A 17822-nucleotide genomic window follows, 5' to 3' on the forward strand; every position below is an offset into this window, starting at 1 on the left:
GTACTGCGCAGTCAGATACGAAAAAGTAAACAACAAAGACGAAGAGTCCATATGACAGTGCGTCAGTTGTCAGTTCTTGTAACTAGGAAAGCAACCAAAATTTATGTGATTTAATTAAAGTAATTAATGAGCAAAACACAGAGAAAAATTACAAAATTGATGAAATTTTGAAAGAAAATGGTCATATCGTGCTTCGCCTACCCCCATACCACCTGGAATTAAATCCTATTGAACTTGTGTGGCGGTACGTGAAAGGCGAGCTCGCAAGAACGTCGATTGACTCTAACTCTAACTTAGATAAAGAGATAAAAGACTTAGAGTTGCTTTTCTCTAATTATTCGCCTGAAAAGTGGAGAAATTGTGACGACCATATCATAAAAAATTAAGACGAATATTATAAATCTGATAGAGTATTTGACGATGTATTGGACAGGTATGTTATTGTTTATTTATAATTTAATGTAAATTAAACATAAAATATTATAGGTGTACACTGAACTAATATGACTGGCGTACTCTAGTACATTATACTTCAAAGTAGGTATAATGTTTTTTGGTTTTTGTCATAGATTTATCATTGAAGTTAATGAAAACGATGATGAAGATGAGGATGACGACGACGATGAACAAGTTCAAACAGAGAATGAACATGAAAGTGACATGGATATTGATTTATAAAATAAAACACTTTTACATAAATAAATTCAAATTGGTAGATATTCTGAAGGTAAACATTCAAATTTTAATGCTGTCAAACTATAAATTTTAAGCTAAATATGACATTTACGGGAACACTCATAGAATAAAATTTTACTTACGTCAGAAATAGTTACAAGCTATCGCGAGATTAATCCCGGCACACTTTTCTACGTGTGTAGCATGTCGTGCTACCTCGCCCCCGCCACTTCTTTCACCCCGCAAGGAGGGTCGCCAAGTAACTTGCCACATTATAGCCTTTGTTAACCATTATTTTCAAATAGTTTTTTCTAAAAAGTACCTACTGATATTCGCAAAACATTCGCACCAAATTTTGCGAATGCGAATGCGAATGCGAATATCCAAAAAAGTGCGAATATTCGCGAATGCGAATGCGAATGCGAATATTCGTTACATCACTAATTGGAGCTTTGTAGGATTGCATACCAGGCCAGTGGACAGCATAGAATAACAAGGTGGACTGTAATCGTCGACAGCCAGGGTAGGCAGAAGTGCATTGCTGCACCCACCTCCAGCCACACTCCTACATAATTAGCTAGCTGATTGCCTATAATCTGATCACTGTCGGTCGCCGCGGTGGCTAATTAATGGCTCCCTGGGGCTGCTTAACCAGATTTTATATTTTGTATTACATTATCGACACGCTGGTATGTTGGGGAGGTATTTAGTCAATTCAGCATCGGTACTGTGCATGCATGATAATATACGAAACGGAGGTGGCTGCGTTTACATTTGTCATCTGCTTGCTTCGTCGGCATTTGTTTATCATAGTGCCCACTAGATATGCTGGTTTGTATGGCATCATCATCAACCAACAATCATCCACTGCTAGACATAGGCCTCTCCCTTGGAGCGCCACAACACTCGGTCCTCGGCCATCCTCATCCAGCCACTACCGGCGACCCGCCTAAGGTCGTTGGGCCAGCGGGCAGGAGGGCGTACGTCCCACGCAGCGTTTGCATGTTTGTAAGAATACAGTATTTTTTTTCGTAAATCATCAAATTTTACACTACCTAGGGATACTGTAGATTTACTGAACCACGTGACAGCGCTGCTACCCATGTGTAACAAGAGACGCGCTGTAACTGTAGCTGTAACAGCATCAGCAGTATGAATGATAAATGTGTTACAGATACAGATCGCAGATACGCGAAGTGTTGTTTATTTGTTTTGCTCGTGTAGGCCGGGAGCTTCGCGTCCTGTTCACGATTTACAATAAAATTCATGAACTGTAAAGACCAGAAATTTAAAAACAAAAACATATTTGTAAAAAAATTACAAAGTATTAAAATATTTTATCTGTTGCTAATTTTGATACAAACACAGTAGTAGGTCATATTAAAAAGGAATAGTGATTCACCGGTATTGCTACTTATGTTGATAACGAATGATTTCGTTAGAGTTTCTCACATAGATTGAGCTGGGCGGGAAAATAGGTATCTTCCTGTACTTTATTTTGAATTGGCTAACTCTCGGCCTAGGTTCGGTTCAGGATACTGAAAGGAATAATATTTTTTTGTGTTGGCTCGGCCCTTCCGTCGGCGTGATTGAGTACCAAATCTCGCTCTGTGAGTACAAGTGGAGGACCGCCTGTTTGTCACATCCATATGTGTTAGATATCATATATGCCACTTTCATTTATCGGTGTCCTTCCCGGTTATATATTTTTATTTGTACATTCGAGACAGATTGTAGACACCAGACTGACGCCAAGATATTAAGTAAGTACCTATGTCGATATACATTTATGTCCAGTCGTTCTTGGATGAGACCATGAGGCCTGTTTGATTCACTTGTCACGCTATGAACTCATTGAATTGAAAATTAAAATTGTTACATTATTACGAGTTCGTATAACAATTTGAATTGAATTGACCGTACGTGAGTAATGCACAATGCACAGTGTCAAATGACATCTGCTCTGCTGAAGCGGCGTCAGCATCTGTCAAAAACAGTTTAAAATTCGAACTGAGCTCAACATGGCGTGCGCCCGCCAGACAGAGTTAAATCATCTTTATTAACGTATTATAACCTCTGCGGCACTAGCCGGCCATCTAATTTAATTTGAACTAATAAAAGAGACTTAATTTTATTATTTCATTAGCAATCGTTACAATCCTCCGAGCGGAGTTTTTACTGCTGAAGTAATTTGCTTGCTTTTTAACGTTAGAAGGGTCTGCCAATGGCCGCCTCGGCCTGTCAATCACTCCTCAGCTGAATCATGGTGAATCGGGCTTTATTATGTAAGTATACCCACTTTAATTAATAATTACTATGCCCTTTGAGAGGTCCGTCTTAATTCAATTTAGATACTTAAACTTGGCTCATAAAAGGGCTGCAAAAACTGAGTTAGGTACCTAAGTATATACTTGATTAAATTAAAGGTCAAAAAGTTGACCTTTTATCTTTTTCGAGAAATAAATTTTAGTAAATCTTTTTAATTATTTAATTAGCATAGGCTATGACCATGTCTGCCGAAGAATCGAGATTTTTTAGGATCAGAGCTATTGCACCACCACCGTACATTAGCCATTAACATTGCTTACCTGTCAAAACTGAAAGAATATATAATTATGTAGATCTGCTGATAGATGTTTGATAGATAGGTCCGATAGGTGAGTTTGCTTTTGCTTATTGTTAATTTTCTTTGGTGGTAAGGCAGCAGTTGCCAAGTGGATATCACGAGTAAACTATACACATTGAGACGTTTCCGGCCGCTCTGGACGACGATAGGATATCCGGGTAGCCCGGCTAGATGAGGGCAGACGTATTTGGCGTTCCTTGAAGAGACCTACTCCTAGGTATATCATGTCCAGTCGAGTCTCTCCGTGGGTCTACTCCGACTTGCTGGTCGATGCTCCTGTAAGCTGTATCTAAGGCCGAGTACTGAAATAGCTGAAACTCACAATAAAAACCGAAATGCTAGCGAGACTGAAGTCGCGCACGCGGCTAATATTAGAATATACGGCCAAAGATGACGTGCCTAATCAGATGAGTCAGACTTATATATTTTTACTCTTCAGGCCATTGTGGTCTATGAGTATGATGATATAAATCACTGGATAGATAGCATTAACTACGGACTGATTATCCCGAATCTTATGTTTTACAGCGAGGTACTTAGAAGTGTATGGTTCTCGAAGGAGTTTCCCCAAGTGCTTTATATATGTCCGTCGCACGCCTGGCTATATTCAGACTGGCTGATCCTTTCCCCACAGTGAAAAGCCTTAGAACCGCTCAGATAGTGTCTCATGTGAGTCAAGAACACGCTGAAGACGAGGCAGTAGTCTTATCTGTAGTATCTACTCTGTGCCCGGGATCTCCGGCGGCGGTGCTGCGCGCGCGCACGTCCCGGACACACGCGCGCGCACGACCCGCTCCACGGCGCATGCGCGGAGCTCCACTTGTTTACACGCTGCGCGACCACGCTCTCATCATCAGTTACTACAGCAGCACAGCACTAGCTGACAGTGACTGAGAAAAAGAGTGATCTGTGAACGAGTGAAATATAGGTATTTGTGGTACAGTTGTCGGTGCGGTTATGAGTGTAGTGTGAGTTAATTTTACTAGTGATAGTGAATAGTGGATAGCTGAAATTTGTGCTCAAGAGTAGGATGTGATTTGAATGGGTATGTATTTTACATCAAGTTCATAAGATCGATACTCAAAATACATCATGTCACAGGTGACTAGGGGTGGCTCTGCCTTTTGCTGACATCACGTATGTCACAGTTGCAAGGGTAGAGCGAGTTGCGGTGGTGCCGGACTTTAGCTGCTGTTGTTATTGCTGCTGCTACGTACTCGTAAGTCCAGTAGCTTCGGGCTAGCCTTCGGCGTTTCGGCGCCACGTTGGGACAGGGTGACCTCAGCAGAGCTGTCAATGTTACTGTCATACGTATTGGTGAAGGAAAACATCGTGAAGAAACCTGCACATCTAGATTCTAGATGTGTACTCTACTTATCACGATAATACAAAATGATCACTAGCGAGTCCCCTTCGGGGATACCAGTCGTGAGATGCGTTTATGTGTGTACGTACATACATGCATGTACATTGATGATTCTCTATATAATATGCGGTGGTGGTTCGATAATAGGTCTACCATTTGGTTATGTCTTCAGTAACTAGAATAATTGATAATATTCACATGGCCACTTTGAAGTTACACTTTGGTTCGCTGACTAGTCTCACAAACTTCAAATTTTAATAACTGATAACAAACTGTTACTCTACTCTTACTAATCCTGAAGCCGTTAGGTAATTAGGACCTAACTATAGGTACCGTTGTATTATGTTGTTATAGTAATATTTTATACTTATAGTTCCATAGTCCATTCTATTATATTCTATGTTGAGAACTGTTAACTGCCTCTGTGGTCTAGTGGTAGAAGCTTCGCTTCATGACCCAGAGGTCCCGGGTTCGATTCCCGGGTGGGACCATCAATTTGTGTTTCTAAATTGTGGTTCTAAGTTTGGTTAGGACATAGAAGGCTGATCACCTGATGTCCGAAACAGTGAAACGATCCATGCTGTCGGATGGGCATGTAAAGCAGTCGGTCCTGCGCCTAGCTCTCTCCAGTCGTGTCGGTCAATCCGTCCCATTGGGTTATGAGAGTGATGGAACAGAGAGTGCTCCTGTGTACTGCGCACACACTTGGGCACTATAATCTACTCCTGCGTAGATGGCTGATCTCAATTGAGATTGGCCGCCGTGGTCGAAATTCGGCTAGGAGGACATTATTACATTATTATGTTGAGAACAGAGTAGAATGCTTTTAAAGCGCTATGAAACACTGAAATACTGGAAAATTCGCGCTAGTGGACTTACTCAAATAAACTAAGAGCTAATCGTATGTATCTCATGAAATAGTATTCATAAACTTAGTATAAGTACATTATATTACTATAATAAGTATAAAGATGAATATACAAGTGCAACGTCGTTAAACGCACCACGACGCCGACGGCTGCGTGCTAGTTCGCTCGCGTAATTAGCGGCGATCATTTATGTTATTGCTCCACAACCCGCCGCCGCCGCCGCCGCCCGCAGTCAGCGCCCAGTCGTTATAATAGCGGTATTTATCGACAATAACTAACGTGACAGTCATATTCTACTATTGTGATACACCAGGTGAAGTACAGTAGCTATAGGTAGTTTAGATAGATAGTAGAATAGGACTCTGTCTCTGAAAGAAGCCTTCTCGTTGAAGTATCACCCTCTGTTCCTTATACACAAAGTACGTCCGGCGCACCCTGGTCAGTCAGCGACTGGCCAATACTTTACAAACCCTTGGTTAGATTTAGTGATTTACATAAGAAAAGCACAAGTATTGTAATGATAAGTACCTACATAAGTTTTCTTTCTTGGATGTATCGATCAATAGATGCTTATTTTAATAGGTACTTACCCGAGTAATATTAAGTACCTGTACCTAACTACCAATGAAATACATATTAAAAGAGTTTCTTACTTTTACCGTCTATCATGATTGCCTTATTGTTCGGAAACGAAGCGTTTATTTGCGCTTCCGGCACTGTTTTACATGTTCTGTGCTCAGTTTCCACATCGTCTCGCGGGCAGATTGCGTTTTTTTATGGCCGATCTATAAATTATTACTGGCAATATTTCGGTCGGGTACTGACCGGGGGGTCACTTTCTAAATCGACAAACAAATGGCAATCGACGAGCACGCTTCAAATAATGACATAGAGCCGTGGTTAGCGCAGGGCTCGGAAGCTTCTGAAAAACAAAACTGCAACGCTAACCAGGACGCTTTTTTCGTTGTATTAAGCGTGCCGATTGCGTGACAATTCTCGTTCGGTCGTCGATAGAGTGACCCCCGGCCACCGCGGGAACGAGACAAGGGAGCGGTTAATAGAAAATGGCAGCGGTTATGTGGTTAATATTACTCATAAATTTGGGAAATTGTGACTCTATTTATCTTTAACGGCAACGGTTTTTAACCGTTCAGCTTTTGTTTGAAGAAGGTGATAATTTATATGGGGACTCCTCACACATTAAACCGGGTGAGATACATAATAGGTTGGCATCTAGACGTGGTAAGATATCTTTTTGGGCCCGTGGTGCTATAACAAATAAGGCTCCGTTCTCTCATTCGATTCAGGCCGTTTGTTCAAATCTTGGCATACTTTTGAATGCACATTCATGTTTGCATAGTTATACCGAAATATTAATAATAGGTACTGTAGGTAACTATAACACACAAGACGTCACATCGTAAACTCCATCATAAATCTTATGTTACACCTAGAAGAATCGCGTCATAATATGACGTCATTGTTGCTAGGTCTTCTCCAACAGGCTAGGAGCCATGGAAGTAACGAATTAATTAGTAGGTGTTAACAGGGTGTTCCAAAAGACAACATTGTCAGGGTTGACGTTTGCGTTTCGTGTTTTGTATATTCAGATCACTCCTGCTGAGCTGGCTTATCATTGACATAGATATTAGACTATTTTATTTATTCATACTTTTATTGCACAATATACAGAAGTAAATATGTACAATGAGATGGACTTAATGCTAGAAGCATTTTCTACCAGTCAACCTGCAGGAGGTACCGGGAGCAAATTGTATGGGAGTGCAAAGAAAAAAAAAACTTTACACGATTTTTGAGAGAAAAAAAAAACAAATAAGTGCAACAAATAAATATAAAATCCTGCAACAATTTATACTTATACTACTTACGGAGTTTACTAATAGATAATATATAATCCTATATGCCTAATACATAAATAGCTAACATAAACTATGTCATTGATGACAATATCGAATAACGGACTAACAGCTGACATCAAAATTTAAAAGCTGGCATAGAGCTCCACATGTCACATTGCATAGACATCAGATCTACAAAGCTTAGGAGAAGCTGTAACCGTATCAAATAAAAATACTAAAAAACAACAATTTTACTGTCAGTATCACACACATTTCATCTTCGTCTGACTGACAGCTGCTCAGCATCGCGCCGCGTCACGCCACGCTCGGCGGGCTGCGTGGGCGCACGTGACGTCACCATATACGTTACAGAACAAATAAAAAAGCTGTAAGAAAAATCTCCGCTTTCTACATCTAAGAAACAACTTCGGGCGTGTTTACACGACGGCTTAGAATGTTTTTAGTGCACTGAGTAGGATTAATTGTCGGATTTATCGTACTCGAATGCTGTTGTGTTTAGCATGTCTAAATTGTAAATACAACCGGTAAAGAGGGTAAGGTAGGCAAGTGTTTGATGTGTACGATTCGAAAATACTATCCCGCTTATTCATAGAAATGTTATAACTATAGTAGTACGTTTTAGCTATAATATTTCCATGAATAGGACAAAACAGTTCAACAGCTAAAGCTTCCTTTCCTATTAACTTTTATATGAGAAAGGGGGTATATATTTCATACTTTATCACGCGAAGTCGATATAATAAGTATAAGTACCAATTTTGTATGTTTTGAAAATAATGTGTGAATGTGTGTTTTTTTTTTATGAAAATAAAAATAATATTGTAATTTTAATAAACAGATACGCATTTTTGTTCCATATTGTACGAAATGTTAATTTATTTTAGGGAACGTAATTTTAAGACTTTAATAATCACACAAATTCTAAAAGCAGCCAATTCCATAATACACGTGTATTAATCTTGAATGTTATTTACCTGTAGCTAGGTAGAACGAATGGTTTATTTCTGTCTAAAAACCAATGAGTCCGGTCCGACTTCATTTATAAATAGATGTACGTTGTATTGTCTGTTTATTTATTTGAAGGTAACCTATTTATATGAACGGATTCCTATTTTACCGCCCACAGAGTTCCAGTGATTCTGAGGTTAGATAATGTTAGTGGAAATTAGGATATGATAATAATAAAAACCTAATAACAAAATATAGGCAATACTTTGAATTACCTATCGTCGCAGTCGTAGAACAGTGACGGATCTGATTTTTTTCGATTTTCGGATTATTGCAGATTCTTCTTTAAAATTTCATTATTTACCTATACAACAAAAAATTTTTTAAAAATCTTTTATAATAAGCGAAATACAGTGTCGAACACTGACGGTTTTGATTTTTTCGCGGAGAACATGGGCGCTTGTGCCGTCCCGTCGATGTTCCGCGGTGACCCTCGCCCCCCGCGACCCGCTCCCGCGCGACGGTTTGTTTGTTCTGTCAGTGTTCTATGTAGGAGCACATGGAACACGTAATGAGTACTTAAAATGTTTTTTTGCTATAATTATTATTTAAAAAGTTCTGTTTTCCATGTAAATATTTTTTTAATACTTCTCCCATAGAACAAAGACGGTCTCTTAAATCCGTCGTTATTCTTGGAACTTTGTTTAAAAAAAATAAAAGCCCTAGTTTTCGCTAAAATCATTGAGAAGTTAGTTATAATTAGGTACGGTGTATTAAAAAAACAATATTGTGTGTTTGTTAAATTTAGTGACGGTATTTCAAATGCGACTATGTTCTTTGTCCTAACTATTGGTGTTTTGTATATACCGTCATTGTTTTATGGATAAGTGGTAGACGTGTATAGATAACCGTCGTTATTCTTTGGAATTATTTTAGGATACGTCGTTGTTCTTTCCTAATATTACGTATTTTCAATGGAAAATAAATAAATTTATGATTTTTCAGTATATTTTTGCTAATTTATTATGTTTTTAAAACTATGTGCTAAAAAACAATGTAAAATTATGTACTTAAGTACTTTTTTTGTTCATCAACTCTACTGCCAGAGGCAGGCGACGATGGGAGCACGGTACCATGCGGGTAGGTTTGGAATTATGTTTTTCCAGCCATTAGCATGAGTTACCAAACATACAAACCAAGTCAGCCGCAGAATCCACATCAAACATTAAATTTCTATATTAACAGCTACCTCAACAGTTAAAAGTTACATCAACTGCAAAGGGAAAGTCCTAGCATCAACCGAATGCTGGTGATTGTCAAACAGCTGAGGATAATGACCATCGCGAAGCAGTTTGAGAGGATCCTTACTTGGCTACGGATAAGATGACAGCAATTTCCTTAATTGACTGACCACAATCAGTAAATTCTCTAGTTCTAGGGGTGAATGGCATCGCGGGGGAGTCAACGTGATCGGACAGCAGTGAATTTACTGTTTGCGGGCAGTAAATAATTAAGGAAATTGGTATCATCTTATCCGTAGCTATGTAAGGATCATCTTGAACTGCTTGGGGATGATAATTATCCTCAGCTGTTTCACAATCACCAGCACTCGATTCATACAGGGGCTTTTCCTCTTAAAAATAGGTGAGCCCACTTTATTCACGTATTAATTTCAGGAAAAATTCCCCGTAAATTCTGTAATTCTCACATTATACTTACTTGTCCATAAAAAGGGTGAGAAATCCGACCTCGGAAACTATAGACCCGTTAGCTTGATTGACATCACACATGTATAAATAAAATAATTCACAATCGCATCCGTCCTCTGCTGAACTAACATCAACCAAACATCAACCACCAGAACAAGCCGGTTTCCGACCTAGTTATTCTACCGCGAACCCTCTAGACACGCTCAATCAGATTATTGAAAAGTTCATAGAGCTTAACACACCACTTTACCATGTATTTATTGACTATACAAAAGGTTTCGACAGTATCTACCATCAAACAATACTTTCCGCGCTTAACACCACAAAATTCATCCAACCTACATCGAACTCGTTGGTACTATCTACATAAACAGCTCAGCCAACGTGAAATTGGAAAAACCTGGTACTGGTCCAACGTTTCCGATTGAAAAGGGTGTCATACAAGGCGACCCTCGCTGTAAACGCTTTATAATTTTCCTCGAAGAAGTCTTCAAGAAGTTGACACAGTCCTGGGAGGACAAGGACATCAATTTCGGAAGTAAAAAATAGTCAAACCTCGGTTTTGCGGACGATATTGCTATTACTATTCTCTCACTCAACGCTCGAGCTCCAACAAATGTTGCGAGAGCTATCCACGGCAAGCCTTGAAGTTGGACTAAAGGTGAACCGTTCGAAGACAACAGACATGACCAACAGCACGAAACGTAGGGTTGAGGTAGATAGGCAGGAAATACAATATGTCAATGAGTAATTTATTTGGGCGAGATAGCGCCCTTCGTCGTGGGTGCTAAGACCGCCAAACTGAAGTGAGTAGTATGTCGTATGCAGCCGGATAGGTAGGGTAAAAATGCTACCAAATGGGTAACCGATAACGGCCGCCGGCACAGGGGCAGACCCAGAAGAAGATAACGGGATGACCTAGACGTGTTTAGTAGGAACTGGAATGAAGAGGCCATGAACAGTGATAGCTGGAAGACCCAGGAAGAGACCTTTGCCCAGCAAAGGGTCACAAATGTCACAATTGAGTTGGGAAACTCCGTCGCATATTCTCCTCGGCCATCCCTGATCAGAGAAGAAAACTTTTATCATTAGAGCCTGAAGACAAAAGTCTTCTTAAACCAGTGCATCTTGCTAGTGATGACGTATGGGGCAGATAGGTGGGCACTGACGGTAGTACTGGTCCACCGATTTAAAGTCGCTCAGCGTGCTATGCTTGGGGTTTCTCTGCTGGATCGTATCAGAAATGAGGGTATCCGACAGAGGACTAAGGTTACCGACATAGCTGTCAAAATGTGCAAGCTGATGTGGCAGTGGGCTGGCTATATCTGCCGAAGAACCGATAACCGTTGGGGTCGACGAATTCTCGAGTCACAAATAAGGACAACCGTAGGCTGGTAGCCAGTAGTGGCTGGATGAGGAAGCCCGAGGACCGAGTGTTGTGGAGCTCCTTGGGAGAGGCCTATGTTTAGCATTGGATGATTATTGACTAATGCTTGGACACAATGGGGTCTTCAAAAAACATTTTATAAAATAATTGTATTTTGTAAAAAAAATTAGGACCTAAACAAAAAATAATATAGCACAATCAGCACCCTCCTAAATAGGTTATTTAAAGATCCGTCTTTGAATTTTTCCATATATTCCCTAAAACAACGACGAAAAGTATAATACGCCATTAGACACGCAATAAAAGTCCGTAAAAAAACGACGTATCATATAATGCGATATAGTAGGATACATAGAACAATGACCTATCTGATTTTTCAGGAAACCTAGACTTATTACAGACTAATTATACAGGCTATATTGCAAAAGTCCATTCGTATAATAATGTGACCAAATTTCAAATGAATTGCTTCAGCCGTTTTCATTTTATCGAACAAAACGTTGTTTAAAAACTTTAACTGGCTCTCCTGTAAAGTTGCTGTTTTGCAGATCCGTCATTGTTCTACGACTGCGACGCTATATTTTTTATTCGTATACTTATACTATTTTTAGGGTTTTGCATACTAAAATAGAAGCATAAGCCGAAATGGGATGAGTCAGAAGGATCCTGAACAACTTTTGGATGGATTGTAGATAAGATCGTATTCAGTTACATCCGGTCTATGAACAACAAACGAACGAGATAGAGTGTCGGTGCAAAACACATTTAATCGTCTTGAAAAATAACACCTCACTTGCCAAGTGAGCTTTTTATGGAAAAAGTTCGGTTAAGATTTTTAACTTTATTGGTTCCTACCTACAGTGGTTATAATTAGGTTGAGCTGAAATCTTTTATCTTGGTTTGACTGTAAACAAATGAAGCTGTATAAATACATATTCATACGGAAATTTGCCTTTGTTTCTGTATACATGTGATACTCTATCTTGTTGGTTTATTGAAAAACTACGATAAATGTAAGTAGGATATAATTGGACACATGTTTTCAACATCCAATATTGCGTGTTGACAGTAACATATCATCGCTTTTATCCCTACAAATTAGTAAAATGGCCGCTTCACAACGTAAACGTGTCACCGGCACCAATAATAAACATGGCCATCACAACTTTTACTGAACTTATAATTGGATGGAAGGTTCCAATATTTACGAAACTAGGTAGGTACGTTCAATCTTAAGTAATTTAAGTTTATCTGTATACGTATTGCGAGCGATATTAAGTAGCTGTAAGTTATTCCGATTCCAAACTTGTAGAACAAAAGTGGTTTAGAATGAGCCCCTGAGTTGCCCTTTTTCGGCTTACGATACTTACCGCTTTTGCAACACTCTGTTTTATAAGTAACGGTCCTGTTTTCCCATTTATTTTATTTATTTATTTTAATCCTTAGTTTTGGCGATGTGTATGGAAACGGAACGGTAACATCAAATAGCATGTCATTAAAAGCTAACCAGGGCCCGCGGGATTCGTATAGTTCATAAAATATAAATTGGACATATCCTGATGGCATAAATTTGGCTGATTTGTGATTTCCACTCGATCTATTTAACTTTTAATGGTTATTTTGATGACTCCGCACTAGATTTTCCCAAGATTTGCGAATTATTGTGAAAGCTTTAGTTTAATTATTACGATATTTATGTATAAGTACATGTAGACGTGTGTGTTCAGTAAGCTTTATTAGTTAGTAGGTAGCTAGTCTAGCTATACCTTTGTATACTTTAGCACAAACAGGTACCTAATTAAACTAACAGCCAATAAATTCATAGAGTGGTTATTATATAATACTTATATATTAGACCGGACACATTACCAATGTTTGAACGGCTTCTATTTTGATAGGATTTTTTTTTTAAATTTTTAATATCACTCCACAGACTTTATGTCCGTGCGTTTTTGAGAGATCAATATATTGTGAGAGTTTTGTTGTTTTTTTTTTCTTCATCTTTTAACTACTCACTACTCAATGTGGAAGCTTGTTATATATAAATTTATTTTATTTTTTTGCACTCCTGGAGGAAAATCTACACAGACAAGGGGACCCACTCCAATACCCTTGGAATGGGTCCCCTTCCCAGGTGGCAAGGCATTGAAGGGGATCCATTTTGATAGGATTTCGACTTTCTAAATATATAATATCTTATCTTCTCGTATTTATGTATAATCGGTAAGTAAAACTTAAAAAAACATGAAGTTATAGTTTCATTCATTGTAGGTATTACATATAAGTAGGTAAGTAGTTTTATATTAAACATAGACTATTTCTTAATATTTGCTGTTCATTAAAAAATGGTCTCTTTGAGAAGTACATATTTTTATTATCGATTCTAAGCGTGAAACTGCTTTGTCCGACATTGTAAGGAGCCGATGGCAAAATTAAACAATTTCGTTTATATTATGTAAGTAACTACGGCCAATAAAATAAAATCGTAAAATGAATATAAACGTATGATTTACTATCACTCTGCAGACTGCCAATATTAATTGATAGTTTATAAACAAACCCCCTTATTCATAGAAAAGTTACAATACTTTTTAACTAATAAACTGTTTTGTCCCTCTCCGACAAAGAACAATTTGTTCTTTTACAGAGAGGGACAAAACAGTTTATTAGTTAAAACGTATTGTAACTTCTCTATGAATAAGGTGGAAAGTCCGCGATGCCTGTTAACTGACACTAAATTGCGACGGTAAAATTTACGCATACGGAGAAGTTTGAGTTGCCATCTGTCAACTGTATATATTTTATGTCATTTGTTTCTTATAATAACATACATACATAAGCACTCACGACTGTAATCCCCGAAGGGGTAGTTAGAGGTGGGCCTCAAGCGAGCCACCCACTTTTCGCAGCACGTTTGTACTCACGAGATAGGCGAATCATATCGCCGTTTTTGGGATAAGTACAATGCACTTGGAATACACATCTAGGATCTAGATAAGCAGGTTTCCTGACGATGTTTTCCATCACCGTAAGAGCACGTGGTATTATTGTACTTAAACTCCTTAATTGAAAACAGAATTGAAATAATAACAGGCCAGGATTTGAACCCACGGCCTCTCGATTGAGAGGACGAGGCCTTATCCATTACGCCACCACCGCTCTATATTTCTTATAATAAATTTAGGTTGATAAAGTTATCGAAATATGTAATTTATATCCTATTTATGTGTTTAACTAGTAGCCATGGCTTCAATCTTTTCATTAATTCATATTTTGTTTCAGAACTGAATTCACATGAAGACAAACAATATAGAATCTGTATTGATAAGCTATGAGATTTCATGAGAAGAGAAAATCAGATGTAAGTACATACCTAAGTGTTAAATAAGTTAATACCCAAATACCTATGTCATTAGTCATTAGTGGAATATAACTTTGAACGGACATGCCTGTCAACAAAAAAAGTCGACGATTTATCCGTATTCAAATCTTCCTAAACTAAATGGTATGCGTTGGGCTTAGTTCCTGACAGGGTCACATCCCTTATCCAAGATTAGCATAAATAGAGAGTGGTCGGTTAATAAAACAAAAGCATTCGCAGATGGACCAAGGAAGGTGGTCTATTCTCCTCCTTAAAATACAGACGCAAACAAAACTAACAATCATCACGCGATGTTTACTAGGGTCGGGTAAAGAACATGTTTTTAATGCATTCAGTAGTTGCAGTTCGGAAGACAACTCTTTAAAAAAATGATATTGAGAACTCTCACCAAGACCCATCACGTTCCCACTGCTGGGGCACGGGTCTCCTTCCAATGAAGGAAGGATTTGAGAACTGGACAATATGAATTTATTTGCCTTAAAATAGATAGATCGTCGCGTTTTTGAAATGTTTTTCTGAGACCTTCGCGGGAATTAATCCAGTTTTACGGTTGCATAAGGGTCAATTCAGACGTACCACAACCACACCACAGCCACAACCACACCACAACCACGCGGTGTGGTCGGGCGTATATTTTGTATTGACAACGAATAATCCAATTCACACGTGCCACATTTTGCCGTTGTTATCGACCACCTGTGTAATACGACCACATCGCAACCACATCGCAACCACAACGCAATCACATCGCAACGGCAACGCCGCCACGCGGCGGCGGCACCGCGGCAACCTGTTTTCCGTATTAACTGCATACGACGACGTGGTTACCACATCGCAATGACAGCGACAACGCAACCACATCGACATTTTGTGGCTGCCACAACGCAACTGCAAAAAGCCGCTGTCACACAATTCACACGTAACCACAGCTTGACCACATTTTGTCGCTGCGACGTGGTGTGGTTGTGGTACGTGTGAATTGACGCTAATGGTCGCACAGCTGTGTTTATTACATGAGAATGTGCGCTCCGTACAGGGACGTGTCCGACCCATGTCCGAGAGGGAAGTTATTTTAAACGAGGTTCTCGTCTCATTTTTTGCTCGATTACGTTAGCATTTTCGTATATTTGAGTAAATAAATAAGTACATACGTGAAATTAAAAGGGGTATAGTGAGCCGAAAGAGGTCGTTTGGGTCATTCAAAACGACTTTTGTAAAATCGCTAATAAAACTTTTAGCTCTAAAATTTTTTGTTGGATACTTTTTACTATCAGTAGGAAGATTTTATATTTCAGGAATTTTTAAAGTTCGTAGGCTAAAAGATTTACAAGTTTTCAGTCACCCGCTTTCAGCTCTACATACCATTTTTGCAACACACTGTGTAAATACAAAACTAGACGCAATTAAAGTGGTACCATAATGAAGTCCCAATTGAGTCCGTTTATTTTGTGTTCAAATTGTAGATTCAAGTTGAAACAGATATAGAGTTACAGTAATTATCTGGTCTAGACCCGGCCAGGTCATCGGCCAACGGCCAGACGGCAAACATAAAAACACACACCCAATTAGTAAAAATATGATCACATACAATTTATTTTACGCTCGAAACAGAAGATAAAATATGTCGGAATAATTTACAACGCAAATGTTTAGATAAATCGACTCCGAGCGATGATATATCATCAAAAGCCTAAGGAAATGAGAAAATCATATTTTTGAATTTTATTTATAACATTGTTTCGGTCTACGTTTTTTAAATTATCGATATTTTAGTCTGTGATTTATGACTCTCCGACGTGATTCGTATTTTATGAAGTTCTTTCGACCTATCTAATCTACTGATAACTTAAGTCTTTAAATACAGTTATCAGTGGTAGGTAGAAAGCCCTCGAAGTTCAGACTTGGCCCAACCCGAGACGGCGGCATTAAAATGATAAAAACAAAACTAGACAGGCAATTAAGAAAATGATTTATGTAAAAAGAGATAGCTACTAAAAATTCAAAGAGATGTAAATTTTTAACAGGAAAATAATATTATTTATGTTTAATTCCAATTTTTAAGCTACTTGGACAAACACAACACTTCTTAATTGACGCGCTGAATATAAAAGTATATTTTTGATGAATGATTGGTATGAACCCGTTTTAGATTTCTCAGTTCATGTTCAAAGGGACAGAGTGTTGCTGCTGGGGAGATACCTATGACCAGCAGTGGACGACTATGGTCTGATAATGATGATAATAATTATAGCCCTAACTAGTAGCCACCCGGTTGCAGGTGCCCGCCGAGCCCGCTTCCCACTCGCAGGTGGAGTGGACAGGATAGTGTTTTCTCTAGGGGACGTCTTTTATTATGTTTACATAGCCCTAAATAGTTGACACTCGGTTGCAGAGGCCCGCTCAGCATGCCGGCTAGCTGATGGCGCGGCGGCGGCGCGGGCTGGGCGCGCGGCTGCGGCGCTGCTGCCACTCTCTCACTCACTCCCATTGAACGTTAATGTAGCACTAACTGGTTGCCACCCGGTTGCAGAGGCCCGCTCAATATGCCGGCTAGCTGATGGCGCGGCGGGGGCGGCGGCGGCGCGGGCTGGGCGCGCGACTGCGGCGCTCCTACCACTCTCTCCCTCTCTCCCATTGAACACGTCTCGTTCATGTAGCCCTAACTAGTTGCCACCCGGTTGTAGATGCCCGCGCAGCATGCCGGCTAGCTGATGGCGCGGGAGCGGCGGCGCGGGCTTGGCGCGCGGCTGCGGCGCGGGGGCCGCTCTCTCACTCTCTCCCATGTCTCGTTAATGTAGCACTAACTATTTGCCACCCGGTTGCAGAGGCCCGCTCAGCATGCCGGCTAGTTGATGGCGCGGCGGCGGCGACGCGGGCTGGGCGCGCGGCTGCCACTCTCTCGCCCTCTTCCATTGAAAACGTCTCACTGTAGAAACATCTCCTTCCTAATCACAGTTTTAACGAGGCAACGTCTTTTATC

The 17822-nt window shown here is 39.6% G+C and overlaps 1 long non-coding RNA gene across 1 annotated transcript; it reads left to right on the forward strand.

The window, feature by feature from the left end:
* Positions 1-4043: 4043 nt before the first annotated feature.
* Positions 4044-17303, forward strand: LOC125489723. The gene is made up of 3 exons (XR_007267200.1): positions 4044-4346; positions 14743-14821; positions 17235-17303. It is a non-coding gene; the product is annotated as an uncharacterized LOC125489723 (long non-coding RNA).
* The last annotated feature ends 519 nt before the right edge of the window (positions 17304-17822 follow it).

Source organism: Plutella xylostella, chromosome 16 (assembly GCF_932276165.1).
Source record: "Plutella xylostella chromosome 16, ilPluXylo3.1, whole genome shotgun sequence".
NCBI lineage: Eukaryota > Metazoa > Arthropoda > Insecta > Lepidoptera > Plutellidae > Plutella > Plutella xylostella.